The 18703-nt window shown below is 42.6% G+C and overlaps 1 long non-coding RNA gene across 2 annotated transcripts; it reads right to left on the reverse strand.

Moving 5' to 3' along the window:
- Positions 1-6412: 6412 nt before the first annotated feature.
- Positions 6413-9012, reverse strand: LOC122039924. Of its 2 annotated transcripts, none has more exons than XR_006128441.1 (3): positions 8452-9012; positions 8074-8281; positions 6413-6431 (listed from the first exon to the last, which is right to left on the reverse strand). It is a non-coding gene; the product is annotated as an uncharacterized LOC122039924 (long non-coding RNA). The 2 variants fall into 2 exon arrangements; XR_006128440.1 differs by lacking the exon at positions 6413-6431 and adding an exon at positions 7657-7707.
- Between the last annotated feature and the right edge of the window lie 9691 nt (positions 9013-18703).

The following is an 18703-nucleotide window of genomic DNA, read 5'->3' on the forward strand; positions in this document are numbered from 1 at the left end:
GCACTAGAACACACCCTACGTACTAAAAATCTGTATACAAAGTTTAACATAAATTTGCATGCAAAGCTTAACAAAAAAAATCTACATATTAAGTCTATCAAAATCTGCATACTAAGCTTATCTAAAATCTGCATGCTATAAAAATAGAGCAAAAGAGAGCTAACTTAGACTTACTAAACATGTTGTAAGATAAACAACTGAATGCTACTTTAAACTTCCTAAACATGCTATAAATAAAGCAAAAGAATACAACTTCAAGCTTCTTTAACGTGCTATAAAATAGGCAACAGAATGCTACTTCAAACTTTCTAACATGCTATAAATAAAGCAAAAGAATACAACTTTAAGCTTCTTAAACATGTTGTCCAAAAACTAAATCTCTAATCAACTTTGATTCTGTACAACATGACCTGAAAGCAAGGGAGAAAACTATAACAGAATATAGAGCTCAGACTGTATACTAATGCTTGCAAGAACTAATCTAGGAACTAGCATAGATGGTAGGAAACTAAAATGAAACCCAATGAAAATCCATCTGATGCAAATTCGACATACTGTCAAGCTACACGATCCAGTTGCAATCCCAATGGTAGGAAACAAAGGCATCATTAATCAAGGTTAAATCCACTACACCCTTTTTCCTTCCTAAAGGCCACGGTAGGTTCAACAAGAACAAAGAGAAACTAAAACTTGATCTCCTGCAAGCTTAGATTCGGCACAAACCCAAATCTAAATTACTCAACAATAAGATGAGACCATAATCAACCTAACAAATTCGGATTTAATGGTCATGGCAGCAAACACAAGGAAACTTCAGACAAATCCGAAAGCAAAGAAAACAAATCGAAGCTCGGAACTACTCCTACTGCAGGTGAGAAGCAACTCACCTTCGTTCCCTTGACTCACAGCCGAAGGGGAAACCTTCTAGTGCTTCTAAGGCTCGGAAGATTGAAATTTCCGGCTCCTCTTCGTGCTCTCCGTTTCTCCTCGACGAGAAAAGCTTAAGGAGGTGAAGAAACCCCTCGGAGAAACCTCAAGCCGGCGTCGGAGTTGAGCCCTAAGCTCGACTTCTGCGTTTTCGCCCGCAACGCCGTCGCGAGGAGAGAAAGGGTTTCGGGAGAAAAATTAATTTCTCTCTTAACTTATCGCTTTTTATAACCTAGGGTTATTTCTATTATTAACTATACCTTAAATAAATTTACTATCTATTCTTAAACAAAACCGCCCGCAGCACACTTGGTTAGCCAGGTTTTGACCAAATCAAAGGTCTGGGTTTCGAATCCCTTCGCCGCGCACCTTTTTCCAATTTATTTTAAATGTTCCAACTTCTGCTTAAATGTTTATCACTCCATATATGATTAACAAAACACTCGCAGACCAGTTGGTTGGCCGCTCCGCTTAAAGCTTTGCTGCGGTCGGAGGTCTTCGGGTTGAGCCTCGGCTCGGCCCTTTTTCTGCAACCTTTTATTTCTATTATCTATAACCACTACTTAAATTTATTTCGTTCTCTATTTATTCACAAAACAGCCGCGGAACAGTTGGTTGACTTGGTTCGCTTAAGGCTTGGCTTAACCCAAGGTCCACTGTTCGAATCTCGGCTTGGACATTTTTTTGTCGAAACTTCTTTCGTTCAGTAAAAATACCAAACGAACTCCAAAAATTCCATAAAAATACTCTAAAAATTTCAAAAAATCTTTAGAATTTTTCTAAAGCATTTCTAGATTTTAATAAGGTCTTTTAGGACTTCAAATAGTGAAATTTTGGGATGTTACAAGAGCCCAAGAGCAAAACCATGAGGGCTTAGGCCCAAAGTGGATAATATCATGCCATTATAGAGATATCTAAATTCTTTTCGATCCTACAGATCCGACACAAGATGTTTTGCCATATTGATAACCATATGCTTGGTTATCTTGGCTAGCGGTCTGACCTTTACCCATTTTGAGAAATAATCTACTGCCACGAGTAGAAATCTTCGTTGTTCGATCGCCATAGGAAATGGTCCAATGATGTCCATGCCCCACTGGTCGAACGGACAAGACACAGTGGATATTTTCATCTCTTTGGTAGGTTAGTGCGGGATGCTCTAATATTTCTGGCATGACAAGCAAGTGACCACCGTCCGAGTGGCTTCATATTGTAATGTAGGTCAGAAATATCCGGCCAACCAGATCTTACAAGCTAATAATCTACCACCTGGATGACTGCCACAGGAGCCTTGATGAACTTCTTGTAGGATATACTCAATGTCATCTGATCCGATGCACTTAAGCAGCGACCTTTAGAAAACTTTCTTATATAAATGATCTCCAACTAGTATGTGTTGGATTGAAAAGCGCTAGAGGGGGGAGGTGAATAGTGCTCATGGCTTTCTTTTTTTGTTTCGGAAATCTTATCGAATAACACAGCGGAATAATAAAGAAACAATGCATAGAAGGACACCAGAAAACACAAAGATTTACTTGGTCCAGAGCCTATGGCAACTCCTACTCCAAGGCTCACGCTCGTTGAGCGTTTACTTTAGGCAACAACTATAATTGCGCAAAAGGTTACAAGAGATTATTACAAAATTATACTGAAAAGCTATATCGACAATAAGGAATTGAAACTTTGCAGCTTCGGGTTGTCGGGGTCTTGTTGTAGCTCAGCCGGATCGTCTCATTAGCAGTGCGCTGAAGAAGGATTGCCAAAACTATGTTGTCCTAAGCCTCTACTCGAGTGTAACGACCCAAAATTCCTCATTACAAGTCCTAATAGTGGTTAAAAATATTTATAAATACTTTAGAAATATTCTAGAGATTTTTAGACATTTTTAGAGTATTTTTATACAATTTTTGGAAGTCGTTTGGTATTTTTACTAAACGAAAGAAGTTTCGACAAAAAAAATATCCAAGACGAGATTTGAACCCGAGACCTCCGGCCGAACCAAACTTTAAGCGAGTCCAACTGACCAAGTGTGCAAGTAGTCATTGCTGATTAAAAGAAGCATGAAATGTATTTAAGTAGTAGAAGTTGATAACAGGAAATAATAGGAAGAAAAAAGTTACAGCCGAGATTTGAACCCACAAGCCAAACCTTAAGCAACGCGCGGTTGAGCAAGTGTCCCAGAGAAGGTTGCTAACTAAAAAGGTAATGAAATTTATTTAAGTAATAGTTAATAGGAAACGGAAAATAAATGGGAATAAAAGGGGCGACTGAGGAATCGAACCCGCAACCTTTGATTTAGCAAAAACACGACTGACCAAGTGTTCCAGCGAGCAATGCTAAATAAAACAAGGAACAAATTTATTTAAGCAGTAGTTAATAAATAGGAAATAAATAGGAGAAAAAGGGTTCGGCTGAGGAATCGAACCCGCAACCTCTAATTTAGCAAAAGCACAGCTGACCAAGTGTTCCAGCAAGCGATGCTAATTAAAAGAAGGAACGAAATTTATTTAAGCAGTAATTAATAAATAAGAAATAAATAGGAGAAAAAGGGTTCGGCTGAGGAATCGAACCCGTGACCTCTGACCCGGTCAAAGATTTAACTAACCAAGAATCCAAGCAGCAGTTCTGTTTAAAAAAAAATAAAAATTTATTTAAGGAGTTAACAGAAATACTAGGTTATAAAAGGGATAAGTTAGGAGAGGTTTTATTCCCGTGACCTAAACCATTCTCTCCTTCTCTTCTGCGTGCAACGGCGGAGCTCGGGCAGAAAACAAAAGGGAGTAGGGCATTGTCTCCGGCGGCCGGCCAAGGTCCTAGAAGCCCTTCTTGTTCGGTTGTGAGTCCAAGAAGCAAGGTAAGTGCTTCTCACCTGCAGTAGGAGTAATTTCGGACCTTTGTTCTTCTTGAATTCGAAGCATGAGAAGTGCTTATAGTGCAGATTTTTAATTAAGCCTATAGTGCAGATTTAAATTAAGCTTATAGTGTAGATTTTTATGTAGGCTTATAGTGCGGATTTTAATTAAACTTGTAGTGCAGATTTTTAATTAAGCCTATAGTGCAGATTTTAATTAAGCTTATAGTGCAGATTTTTATGTAGGCTTATAGTGCAGATTTTAATTAAGCTTATAATGTAGTTTTTTATGTAAGCTTATAGTGCAGATTTTAATTAAGCTTATAGTGCATATTTTAATTAAGCTTATAGTGCAGATTTTAATTAAGCTTATAGTGCAGATTTTTAATTAAGCTTATAATGCAGATTTTTATTTAAGCTTATAGTGCAGCTTTAATTAAGCCTATAGTGTAGATTTTTAATTAAGCTTATAGTGTAGATTTTTATGTAAGCTTATAGTGCAGATTTTAATTAAGCTTGTAGTGCAGATTTCTTAGAGCTTAAAATGTAGATTTCTTTAGAGCAGATTTCTTTAGAGCTTGTAGTGCAGATTTCTTAAGAGCTTATGGTGCAGATTTCTTTAAAGTTTATAATGCAGATTTTTGGTGGAACTTGTAGCGCAGATTTTTGGTGGAATTTATAGTGCAGATTTTTGGTGGAACTTGTAGTGCAGATTTTTGGTGGAACTTATAGTGCAATTTTTATAGAAAAAGATTATAGTGCAGTTTGGTTGTATTATAGTACAGAATTTATGTTTGCATAGTATGCAGAAATAGTGTAGCATAGAATGCAGAATCTTGATTAGTATAGTATGCAGAATTTTGATTAGCATAGTATGCAGATTTTTATTTATGCATTTCAAAGTTAGAATTTGTTTAAACATTTCAGTTTTTAAAGAAGCATTTTTTATTAGAGGTATTAACAAATATAAGAAAGATAAAGAAAAGAAAGAAAAAGGCCAAGGCCTTAAGTAGATCCTAAAGTCAAGACTTTAGGAGTTTTGGCACACAAGGTGCTCGTTAAAATGCCAAGGCATTTAAAGAAGAAGTAATTAAGATAAATTAGATTATAAATGAGTATTTTACTTTTATCAGTGGCACTGTGCTAGACTCTCAGTTGTCCGTTGGTTGGGCTCCCATAGTCGTCCCTAGGTTTAGATAACCTAGTAAACCCTACTAGATTCGGGACTAGCTACCTCGGGTCTAGTTAGGGATGCGCGCATAGCAAGTACAGTTGCCGGGCCCATCAGCAGTTTGATTATTATTATTTTTATCTATTATGAAAATAGTTTTCAAAACTTCACAAATCAGTTTTAGATTTATTTTATTCACATGCATATTCGAGTTTTGTGAGTTAGATAGCGCTTACTAAGCAATTTTGCTTATAGTTGCATTTCCTCTTACTGCAGATAAAGGAAAGGAAAAGTTATAGCAAAGGAAGGCGACAAGGAGGTGCAGATGGATGTGTGATGCCTGGACTATAGAAGCCTTAGGACCTAGCATAAGAATTTATTAAGATTGTCATTTATTAAGAATGTATTAGATGAGTCATTTAGTCTTCCGCTGCTAGTTAATTGTATGTTTTGAGTTCTCCGAGAGTTTTAGGAATTACTATCAACATGTGAACAAGGATAGTTAAGTAAAGTTAGTAGTCCAGTAGCGAGGAGGGTGGGGTGTTACAAGTTGGAATCAGAGCAGTTCCTATTCTCCAACATCACACATCAGCACCAACCTTGCCGTCTTCAAGTAAGAAAGTATTTAATTTTTTTTTTAGTATGCTTTCTTTATTCTTTACAGTAAAGAGAAATCCTTAGAAGTATTAGATTATATGTACAAAATAGGGAGATGTTTAGAAGTGCTTATAAAGTTAAGAATTCTTCTTAGTTTCTTTCTACATAACTAGATGTCAAGAAGAGGACATCCTCGTACCGCTTGTACTGAGGACCGAGTACAGGAGAACAAGAAGGACAGAGAAGTTATGGGTGATATTGGATAGGAAAGTTAAGAGACTAAGGAATAAAGAAGTACCACTAGTGAAGGTCATCTGGCAGAACCAGAAACACGAGGAAGTTACTTGAGATCATGAGGACAGTATGAGACGGAAATATCCGAAATTATTCTAAGTTCGAGGACGAACATTTTATAAGATATGGGGAATTGTAACGACCCAAAATTCCTCATTACGTGTCACGCCCCCAGGTAGTCCCTGTCCGAAGAAATTTCGGCAGCATCTCCCCTGTACGACGGACAATATGAAGCTCAGTATACATATATCTCCATACCTCGGCCACACACGGCCGGAATAATACAATACAAAAGAACAAGCCACGCAGTTTATATCAACATTCCACATAATTCAACATATAATCAATCCACGCAGTTTAATAAGGAAAGACGATATAAAATCTCGAAAATATATATACACATCCTACTCCACTACATCGAAGAAAACCAAATCCACGAAGTAATGAAAATATCTGCAGCGGAAAACAATAGTAGTAAACCCGAATGTTCAATGTCCACAATACAACCCACAATACAAGTATTAAGATGCAAAAGCAGAATAAATCCGACAAAGAAAATCCTCGCGACAAAGCTCTCCTGACGGCCTCAACCTGAAAAATAGTAACAACGGGGTGAGTTCAAAGAACTCAGCTGGTAAACCAATAGACATGTACAGCAATATATATCCACCAGTAAAAACCTAAGGTACAGTCTCCTAAACCATATGATCAATAGTACAGTTCTCTAACCATACAATCTATATAGTACAGTCTCCTAAGTATAACAGGTATGCAAGACTAAATAAACTGCAGTAACCAACAATAAGCATGCAATACAATATACTGCAAGAATATAAAAAGTGCATAACTGAAATAAACTGTACTCACCTGCGAGGCTCGGGCGAATGACTGTGAGCATACACAGATAAAAATAGTCAGAGCAAAAGCATATAACCTGTATGCATGTCAATCATATGCAATCACCAAAATGCATCAATCATAAATAATGCAATCATGCATATGATGCAAATGACATATCCTGGTCACAGTCAGCCATCTCACACGTAATGGTGAGACCGAGTGGGTAGAGTTGTGACAACCGTGCACTCTGAGTCACTACCCACGATGAGTGACCGAGTGGACGGGATCTGTGACACCTCCACTCCGCCTCAAACATAGTGAGGGAGCGTAGCGCTCTCATCTCCCGGTACGCAATGACGGGGAGGGACCCCGGTGTGCTACCACGCTCCTGTCACGCTACCCATGAGCGTCCTAGCGGAGCACTACCGGGCAATCTACCCTACACACCCTGAGTGCTGTGCCACTACCCATGCAGTGAACACGTTGTGTGCGGGTCCATGTAGCCGGCCGACGAGCTCAACAATAATGGAGTCGTCAATCGCCCAGCATGCAATCATGCAATATGGTGCATGCGGCTACAGTATGTCATACCTGAACATAGCCTCCTCCATATATGTGGGTGCCCAAAAGGTAAACGCATATATATAACCATGATATAAACAGCATAAATCCAAAGACATCACATATAACAATGATGTAAGTATCATGAATCCAAGAGCATGTATCACACATGTAAAGCAACTAATCCAGTAGAGTAGAGCACTATAGATATGCATCTCTATGAACATATTTACACATGGCAAGAGATAAAATATCCAATCCTGAAGTAAAGCAACTAGCAGATGAAGCATGTGATAGGTATCAACTAGCTAAAACCAGGGAGAATAATCTACTATCTACCACTAGTAAATATATATAAGCTACACATATCATAAGACATTATCAAAAGATAAGTCGAGGGTACCCGCCTCGATAGAAGGTACAATCCAGCAATCCAAGGTCGAGACGCCTGTCTCTAATCAGAGTCCTGCGTCAAACAATATATATATATTTTATTTAGCTAAGTCCAAATGAATAGCTAAATAAAATCCCTAAACCTAAATTAGGGCAAAGCCCTAATCACAACCTCAATCTACATAATTAAATCTAATGGTTAATTAGGATTAGTTACCTAATCTCTAATCACCAATTAGATTAGAAATCCAATCTTAGATTTAATCCAATAGTTGACTAGGGTTAATTGTCTTAACCCTAATCATTCCATTAGTTTAATCTAAGTAATTAAATCTAATCACAATCAACATAACCCTAATTCATCCACAACAGGCATAACCATCTAAAATAACCAAACTACATGATGATCTACTACCCAATCAAAAATCCTACACCATACCTTAACCTCACAGCCCCCTATTGATGCTGGAACAAAGTGTTCTGCTCGATGGAGTAGCTGCCGGAACCAAAGAAACTCCACAGCAAGCACAGACCTCACCTCCTGATCGGATCAAGAAGGGTTCAATCAATGGAGATCACGGATCACACAATAAACCTTCAAGCCTTTGCTCGGCAACTCAATTGATCCCATCATCTCCAACCAAAACCTAAACCAACCACAATAAGATGACCAATTCGATCAGAGAAGAATCCAGCACAAGAAGATTCAAATCCAAAAGAAGAACCCTAATCTAGCTAAACCCTTGAATCAACAAGGATCCAGTGATGAATCAAGAGGCAATTTCAGAAGAGGGGCTTTCGGTTAAGGCTGGCTTACCCACGCCGGCGATCGAGTGATACAGATCCGGACTAGGGCACCTCTCCAAGCTTCGGTAGGCGATTGGTTGGGAGTCGACGCAAGATCTGGTCCTTCACCGTGCCCTAGCCGCCGCACCTTCGGCGATCGGCCGCAAGCACCACCGGAGCAGAGACCCTTCGGCCGAAGGCAGCCCGGTCTTCCTTGGCACCGTCGAGATCCAGCGATGAGTTCCTCAGGATCGGCGACGAAGGCTAGAGAGATCGAGGAAGGAGAGGGTCGCGTAGGAGGAGATCGGCTTCCAAATCCGCCGGACAGAACCCCCTGATCAGATCCAGCTCCTCGGCACCGTCAAGCTCCGGTGACCCCACTAGTTTCCGTCGAGGTCGACGATCACCGGAACCCCCGGCTGTGCTTCGTCCGCGAGAAAGAGAGGTCGAGAGGAGTTGGGGAGATCGGGGAAGAAGGTGTTCGGGTTGGGTGAAGAGTCGGGTGAATCGGCGATGGGGTTTGGGGGAGAAAAGAAATAAAGGAAATGAATTTATATATTAACACATTTCCTCACTTAAACGAGTATCCTAAACAGGCTTTATCCGAACCCAAAGTTGATCCCCTCAAAACCCTCCGTATGAGCTCCGAAAAATTCCCAGAAAATTTCTAAAAATTCCGGAAAAATTCTATAAGGCTATTTCCCAAATAACCTTATTTATTTAAATTTTCCGAGATCTCACATCCTCCCCTACTAATGAAAATTTGGTCCCCAAATTTCGCTATAACTAACAGCAAACACTAGAATATAACCAAACGGTATAAATGCTAAAAGAAACTCTAACCCACATACCTCAAGTAGAAAGATGGGGTATCGAGCTCGGATCGTATCCTCCGGCTCCCACGTAGCCTCCTCGTCGAATGATGTTGCCATCGACTTTAACCGATCGGACGGTCTTGTTCGCGGTGGCGCTCTCTACGGTCGAGTCAAATGCAGGAACCTCCTCGTAAGTAACATCGGGCTGAATAGGAACAGATATATCCGACAGAACATGTGCTTCGGATCGGATACGTATCTCCTCGGCATAGATACATGGAATACCTCATGAATGCCATTTAGAGATGGTGGTAGCGCCGATAGGCTATTGCTCCAATCCTCTCCAAGATGCGGAATGGTCCAATATATCGGAGCTAGCTACCTCGGAGACCAAATCTCTTCACCCCTTTCGTGGGTGAAACTCTAAGAAATACATGATCACCAATGGAGAACTCGTGGGTCTCCGTCTCTGATCGGCATAACTCTTGACGGTCACGGGCCTCGACATCCTCCGTCGATAGTGCGAACCAGCTCGCATCTGCTGAGCTCTCGAGTCCTACCAATGAGCCTCCCCAACCTCTTCCCGGAGGGTGGGTGTCCGACAAGGTACCATACAACGCCTCAAGCGGTGCCATCTGGATGGCCGAATGATAGCCATTGTTGTAGGCGAACTCCACTAATGGCGGTGGTCCTCCCAACGCCTCCAAGTCCATGACACAAGACCTCGGCAAGTCCTCCAATGTCCGAATAGTCCGCTCTGCCCATCTGTCTGCGGATGGAATGCCGTACTAAAACGGAGTGTGCCCAAGGCCTGCTGAGACTCTGCCAGAATCGGGACGTGAACCGTGGGTCTCTATCGATATGATGCTCAGCGGAACTTCATGCAATCTAATCTCTCGACAGTACAACTCAGCTAATCGATCCGGAGAATCGGTCTTCCGAATCGCTAAAATGTGCGGATTTGGTTAATCGGTCAACGATTACCCAAATCGCATCATGATCTCGTCGAGTCGGCAATCCTACCACAAAATCCATAGTGATATGCTCCCACTTCCACTGGGATAGGGATCCTCTGAAGTAAACGAGAGGTCTCTGGTGCTCGGCCTTCACCTGGCGACAAACAAGACATCTAGCTACAAAATCTGCGATGTCTTTCTTCATGATTCCACCAATAGGAGCGTCTCAAATCGCGACATACGAGTCCCACCGGATGGATAGCAAATCTAGAACGATGAGCCTCCTGAGTAACTCCTCCATGACCGGGTGAGACCGAGGTACACATAATTGCCTCGAAATAAATAATACCCTCATCATCTCGTGTAAACTCGGTCTGTGTCAGGAAGCTATCGGTGCTAATGAGCGTAAATCTTGATCTCGGCTGGGCCTCTCGAATCCTCATCACGATCGACGATTGGGCAACCATGGTAACAAGAATACCTTGCTCAGTCCCTGCTCCTCAAGGCCCAACTCGTGAATCCCAGAATCAAGTCCGGGGCAGAACTCGATGACAAGCTAAAGTCCCTCTGGACTTCTGCTACGCATCGGCAACCACATTAGCTTTACCGGATGGTAGCTAATAGTACAATCATAATCCTTGAGAACTCCATCCATCTCCTCTGTCGGAGATTGAGTTCATACGTGTGAAAATATATTTGAGACTCTTATGATCGATAAGAATCTCAAAAGTAATACCATAAAGATGATGTCGCCAAATCTTCAAAGCAAAGATAATAGCGGCTAGCTCTAAATCATGTCTTGGTAGTTCTTCTCATGCTCCTTCAGCCGAGAAGCATAGGAGACTACCTACCGTCCTGCATCAAAACAAAGCCCAAGCCCTGAAGAGATGCGTGCATGTAAAGTATGAATCCGTCATCACGGAAGGTAAAACCAAGGCTAGATACTAATCTCCGCTTGACTCACAGGCTGGTCTGCCTCGACCACGTGAACTTCACGCCTTTCCTAGTCGGACGTGTCAACGACATAACAATCTTGGAGAAACCCTCAACGAAGCGTCGGTAATATCCACCAAGCCCAAGCTGCGGATCTTGGATGACTAAAGCTGTCCTCTCGGAGCGAAACTCGGACTACATCCGAGCCTTGAATAGTTTCGGCTCAAGTGCCGAGCAGTTTGCAATAATAGAGAGGTGATGTGATCGGGGATCCATATCAAGTGCATTAAGAGTCACGGTGGTATTTAGGTTACGCCTTGAAGGCCGGAGCGTCCGAGGAAGACCTTCACGATTTACGGGATCGGCGGATGACCCGAAGTATCGACCGTCGAGTGTGGCGCTGCTTTCATCCGATGATCCGTGGGCTGGCTCTGTCAAGTCCGTCGATCTGTTCCTCTTCTTATCTGCATTCACTCTCCGATGAGTAGACTCAATCATGAGAGCTCTATCCGATGTCTCGGTGAATGATGAAGTACGAACCGAAATCTTCGGTGAAGATGCCGTCGATCCTGGACAAAGAAACATACAAGATCGTCTCGGCAACCAACTCGGGATGAATCGTGCCAAATTAAATTCGACATTATACTCCATCATCGAGCGATTATTCAAGACTCAGAAAATCCTGTCGACGTGTCATCTGATACGCCCGAGGAAAATACTGACTCTCGAATGCCTCTCTAAATCTCGTATATATAACATGCTGCTCGCCTATAATCGAGCGCTATGTGTCCCACCAGATCTCTACCCCGTCTCGTAAGTGGTAAGCAGCCAGCTCAGTCTTCTCCCACTCGGAGCAGGCCATGTAAAAGAATGTCCGCTCCATAGACTCTATCCAAGATTGAGCCACGCTCGGGTCAGTCTCCCCGCGAAATAGCGTGAATTGGCTTTTCACCAACTCCGCCAAGGCTGGGATCCATGCTCGTGCCACAACCATATCCGTAGATATCGCTGCGATGCTGGGCGGAATCACTAGAGTTGATCTTATGGGTGGTCTTGATGGATAGGTTGGAAGAGGTACCACTGGTGCTGCCACATAAGCAGGTAGGAACCACTAGTGGGACTACGAGTAGGCATAAGTAGGGACGACTAAAGTGCGGTGGTGATGGATGAGGAATGTAGAGCTGTGTGCGGGTGCTGGGTGTGCGATGTGCGGTATCACGGGTACCCGATGCGTGTAGCGGTGGCTAGAGAGGTCAGGTACCACAGGGGTACTCATGCAGGGTAGGTACCTCTGAGTCGGGCCAGGATCGGCAGGTCTAACGTGGTCACAATACGAGGTCTATCACACGGACGGGCTCAACCCTAGAGACTCTGGAGACTCTGTCTCTAGAGAATCGATCGCCCTCATACATGTGCGACCACATTTAAGTACTAGAACACGTATCATATATGTAAAAATGTTATCCAGAAATCACTACAGGTATGAAAACTATAAAATTACCTGATTTACCTATTTGCCGTCTGGAGATATCCTGTCGTTGCATAGCCCCCAAATAGATCCAATAAAACCTCGTCAAAATGCCTCGGAATTCCGAAACGAGAAAATCGACGGAAATCCGTACAATCCGAAAATACCGAGAAAGGCTCACGAAAGTAAGCATCGTAAATCCGAAACCCGACAAGTAGGTATCGCAAAACTTTGCTCTGATACCAAAAATTGGTATCAGATAAAATCCCGAAAATCCAGATACACTAACAAACTCCAGGACACAAAAATCCGAAATCGGAGCCTGGCTCTGATACCAAAAATTGTCACGCCCCCAGGTAGTCCCTGTCCGAAGAAATTTCGGCATCATCTCCCCTGTACGACGGACAATATGAAGCTCAGTATACATATATCTCCATACCTCGGCCACACACGGCCGGAATAATACAATACAAAAGAACAAGCCACGCAGTTTATATCAACATTCCACATAATTCAACATATAATCAATCCACGCAGTTTAATAAGGAAAGACGATATAAAATCTCGAAAATATATATACACATCCTACTCCACTACATCGAAGAAAACTAAATCCACGAAGTAATGAAAATATCTGCAGCGGAAAACAATAGTAGTAAACCCGAATGTTCAATGTCCACAATACAACCCACAATACAAGTATTAAGATGCAAAAGCAGAATAAATCCGACAAAGAAAATCCTCGCGACAAAGGGGCTAGCGACTGGAATCTCTCCTGACGGCCTCAACCTGAAAAATAGTAACGGGGTGAGTTCAAAGAACTCAGCTGGTAAACCAATAGACATGTACAGCAATATATATCCACCAGTAAAAACCTAAGGTACAGTCTCCTAAACCATATGATCAATAGTACAGTTCTCTAACCATACAATCTATATAGTACAGTCTCCTAAGTATAACAGGTATGCAAGACTAAATAAACTGCAGTAACCAACAATAAGCATGCAATACAATATACTGCAAGAATATAAAAAGTGCATAACTGAAATAAACTGTACTCACTGCGAGGCTTGGGCGAATGACTGTGAGCATACAGAGATAAAAATAGTCGAGCAAAGCATATAACCTGTATGCATGTCAATCATATGCAATCACCAAATGCATCAATCATAAATAATGCAATCATGCATATGATGCAAATGACATATCCTGGTCACCCTACTCTCCAGTCAGTCGTCTCACGCAATGGTGAGACCCGAGGTGGGTACATGTGACAACATGCACTCTGCGTCACTACCCACGATGAGTGACCGAGTGGGGCGGGATCTTTGTCGAGTACACCTATCCTCCCGCCTCAAACATAGAGGGAGCGTAACGCTCTCATCTCCCGTGCGCAATGAGGGGAGGGACCCGGTGTGCTACCACGCTCTGTCACGCTACCCATGGGCGTCCCAACGGAACATCTACACACTCATGAAACTGGTGCCACTACCCATGCAGTGAACACGTTGTGTGCGGGTCCATGTAGCAGGCCGACGAGCTCAACAATAATGGAGTCGTCAATCGCCTAGCATGCAATCATGCAATATGGTGCATGCGGCTACAGATGTCATACCCGAACATAGCCTCCTCCATATATGTGGGTGCCCAAAAGACGCATATATATAACCATGATATAAACAGCATAAATCCAAAGACATCACATATAACAATGATGTAAGTATCATGAATCCAAGAGCATGTATCACACATGTAAAGCAACTAATCCAGTAGAGTAGAGCACTATAGATATGCATCTCTATGAACATATTTACACATGGCAAGAGATAAAATATCCAATCCTGAAGTAAAGCAACTAGCAGATGAAGCATGTGATAGGTATCAACTAGCTAAAACCAAGGGGGAGAATAATCTACTATCTACCACTAGTAAATATATATAAGCTACACATATCATAAGACATTATCAAAAGATAAGTCAGAGGGTACCCGCCTCCAATAGAAGGTACAATCAAGCAATCCAAGGTCGAGACGCCTGTCTCTAATCAGAGTCCTGTGTCAATCAAACAATATATATATATTTTATTTAGCTAAATCCAAATGAATAGCTAAATAAAATCCCTAAACCTAAATTAGGGCAAAGCCCTAATCACAACCTCAATCTACATAATTAAATCTAATGGTTAATTAGGATTAGTTACCTAATCTCTAATCACCAATTAGATTAGAAATCCAATCTTAGATTTAATCCAATAGTTGACTAGGGTTAATTGTCTTAACCCTAATCATTCCATTAGTTTAATCTAAGCAATTAAATCTAATCACAATCAACATAACCCTAATTCATCCACAACAGGCATAACCATCTAAAATAACCAAACTACATGATGATCTACTACCCAATCAAAAATCCTACACCATACCTTAACCTCACAGCCCCCTATTGATGCTGGAACAAAGTGTTCTGCTCGATGGAGTAGCTGCCGGAACCAAAGAAACTCCACAGCAAGCACAGACCTCACCTCCTGATCGGATCAAGAAGGGTTCAATCAATGGAGATCACGGATCACACAATAAACCTTCAAGCCTTTGCTCGGCAACTCAATTGATCCCATCATCTCCAACCAAAACCTAAACCAACCACAATAAGATGACCAATTCGATCAGAGAAGAATCCAGCACAAGAAGATTCAAATCCAAAAGAAGAACCCTAATCTAGCTAAACCCTTGAATCAACAAGGATCCAGTGATGAATCAAGAGGCAATTTCAGAAGAGGGGCTTTCGGTTAAGGCTGGCTTACCCACGCCGGCGATCGAGTGATACAGATCCGGACTAGGGCACCTCTCCAAGCTTCGGTAGGCGATTGGTTGGGAGTCGACACAAGATCTGGTCCTTCACCGTGCCCTAGCCGCCGCACCTTCGGCGATCGGCCGCAAGCACCACCGGAGCAGAGACCCTTCGGCCGAAGGCAGCCCTGTCTTCCTTGGCACCGTCGAGATCCAGCGATGAGTTCCTCAGGATCGGCGACGAAGGCTAGAGAGATCGAGGAAGGAGAGGGTCGCGTAGGAGGAGATCGGCTTCCAAATCCGCCGGACAGAACCCCCTGATCAGATCCAGCTCCTCGGCACCGTCAAGCTCCGGTGATGTAAAGCCCGAAAAATTCCCAAATTTATTTTAGAATTATTCTATGATTTTTCTGGAATTATTAGATATTTTTCCGGAATTTTCCGAGTAGCGGGAGTAGCAAAAACAAATAGGTCGCAAAATAGCTTAGGCGGGAATCGAACCCGAGACCTATGGTGTAAGGGATAATGTTAGTAACCAGTTGAACCCAGCAGGGCCGTGCTGAAAGGAAGGAGAACCAAATATATTTATATTAGAGTTGGGTTCATTAAACCACTTAATATAAATAATAAACTTAAGTGGGGTTTGGTTTATTTTGGTTCGGCACCTCTTCACCTCACGACACTTTCTCTTCCAAAACCTCACCGCCGCCTCTCCCTTCTTCTCCTCTTCCTCACGCACGGCACACCAAGGCAAGGGTCCATAGGATCATCTTCCGGCGACGACTCCAACACGAAGGGGCTCTTCTTAGAGAACGCGAAGACGAGCGGTTCGTCGAGGATCATTTCCCGGAACCCTAGCGAATAGAATCGTAAGAAAACCTTACGATTGAGGTAAAAAACCCCTCACCTGCAGTATAATTGCTCTCGCTTGTTAGTTATGGCGTTAGTTCAGTAATTTTATAGTTTTCAGTTTTAGGGCATGCTTTTAGTGCACGCCAAGCATTCGATAGAATGCCCGGTTCGAAGGATGTACCAATAGGCGTCCTAACAGCATATAAAATGTAATAGAAACATTTTATTCAGTTATTATTAGTTATTACAGCTATATGGATCAGATATCCATTGGGTGGGCTCCCAGATAGCCCTAGGTTGAGATAACCTAGCTCAGGTTGAGATAACCTAGACGACAAAGTAAAATAAAAGCAATATTGATATTTTACTTTTATTCGATTCAGTATACTTGGATCAGATATCCATGGTTGGACTCCCAGTCGTCCCTAGGTTGAATAACCTAGTAACCTACTTTGGATTCGAACTTGCAATCCGGGTCTCGTAGGGATGCGCGCCAGTAAGTACAGTCGGGCCCACAGCAGCATGTTTATTATTTTCACTTATTATGTATTAGTTTTCAAAACTCAAAGCAGTGATGCTAGTTGAGTTTGATTGCAGCTTCGATTTAGAACTTAGCTCGATGTTGTTTCATTTGGTTTCATCTCGGTTTATATGTTATGCCATGTTTGAGTTCAGTTTATGCTTGGTTTGATATGCCATGCCATGCTTGCATGTTCAGTATGTTTTTCAAACAACATGATTTAAAATCATATTCGCATCGTATGCATGATTTAGTGAGGTAGATGGTTTCTTACTAAGCTTTAAGCTTACAGTACTACTTTTCTTATACTGCAGATACAGGTAAAAGAAAAGTGGACTAGCGGAGGCTGGGAGGCGATGCTACGATGATGTGTGTGTGCAAGGGGTCTGATACGAAGATCCTTGGGATCTACACGCTTTTATTTCAGTTTTAGTACTTAACATGTCTAATTTTATGAATTAGTCTTGTTACAACTTAGTAAACTATATCTTGTTTAGTCATCATGTTTAGAATATTAGTACTTACATGCTGGAATGTATTTCCATTGTTTTAGAACTGTTGTGTAATGTTTTGGCACGCCAAAGTGCTGAAATCAGAACTCTCGAGTGAAATCAGACCTCGATCGGTCTCGGACCGATCGGTCGAGTGCTCTTGGATCGGTCGGCAGACCGATCCGGTGAGATCTGATATCTTCTTGTATCCTCTGGATCGGTCGTACCGATCTAGTTGATCTGATAGCCTCGGAGGAGATTGCGAGGTTCTGGATCGGTCGGTAACCGACCGAGCCGAAACGAAGAGTTGGCAAGGGTTATGGATCGGTCGGTGGCCGTCCGAGGCCAACGAAGCATAGAAAGTATCGATCGGTCTCTTCGGCCGATCGAGTACTCTGGATCGATGCATGGGCGATCCGGTACATCTGAAGCAGCGGCGAGGAAGCCGGAGGCTCGCGATCGGTCTCCGATCGATCGAGTGTTCTGGATTGGTCGGTAGACCGATCCGGTTCGCGTCTGAAGCGGTAAGCTTGTGGATCGGTCGGTAGGCCGATCCAGCTGCCCCGCCGATATCAGCTGGAACGATCCGTGAATCGTTCCGACGCCTCAATCGACTCACGGATCGGTTGAAATGTCTGATTACAGCTAGCAGGACATCCAAGAGGCATAGATTGTCTCTCCTAGCATGTGTACAACACTCAGGTACTCTTAGAATGTCAGGTTAAGACTTTATAGTAATTAGTTTAGCAAATTTCAAATTTGCTCAGTTTTCCGCACAGTAGTTTCAGTAGTTAATGTAGCGATCTGGCTCACAGCCTGGTACCCAGGAGTCGGGTCGTTACAGAGTGGTATCAGAGCAGGGTTCCTTACTTCCTACACACACATCAGCATTGTGCCTACAGCTTCCAAGTAAGAACATCTCTCACTCAGTTTGTTTTCAGCTTTCATATCAGTTATGTGTGCTTCCATGTTTGCTCTCATGTTGGTAGTTAATTAATTTATGTTTACAGTGATAGTATTTAACATGTTACCAGTAGTTAACTATAACATGATAGCTTAGTTATATATATGTGTTCTCTGCTATTTAGAAAATGGTACGAGGGCGTCCAGCTAAGCAAGCATCAGCGGCTGAGCCCCAGCATGAGGCAGGCATTAGCTGATCAGCAATAGGAGATAGCCTCCTTAAAGGCTAACCAGCAGACTACTCTCCCAGTCACTCCAAGACCGAACCTCACGACTCCGGTAATCACGAGGTAGTACCAGCTCAGACTGCAGTACTGGTCCCAGTAGCCCCAGTGGCTGGGGCTAAGAGAGAAGCGAGAACTTCTCGGGCACCGGTGAACCATGGGATGCTCGGGCATGGTTTAAAACACTGGAAAGCACGATGGAACTTCTAGGCGGCGCACGAAAGGTGAAGTGTGCCTCCTTATGCTTAACAGGAGACGCATGTGGTGGGGGCGGA

This window comes from Zingiber officinale, chromosome 2A, assembly GCF_018446385.1.
Source record: "Zingiber officinale cultivar Zhangliang chromosome 2A, Zo_v1.1, whole genome shotgun sequence".
Taxonomy (NCBI): Eukaryota; Viridiplantae; Streptophyta; class Magnoliopsida; order Zingiberales; family Zingiberaceae; genus Zingiber; species Zingiber officinale.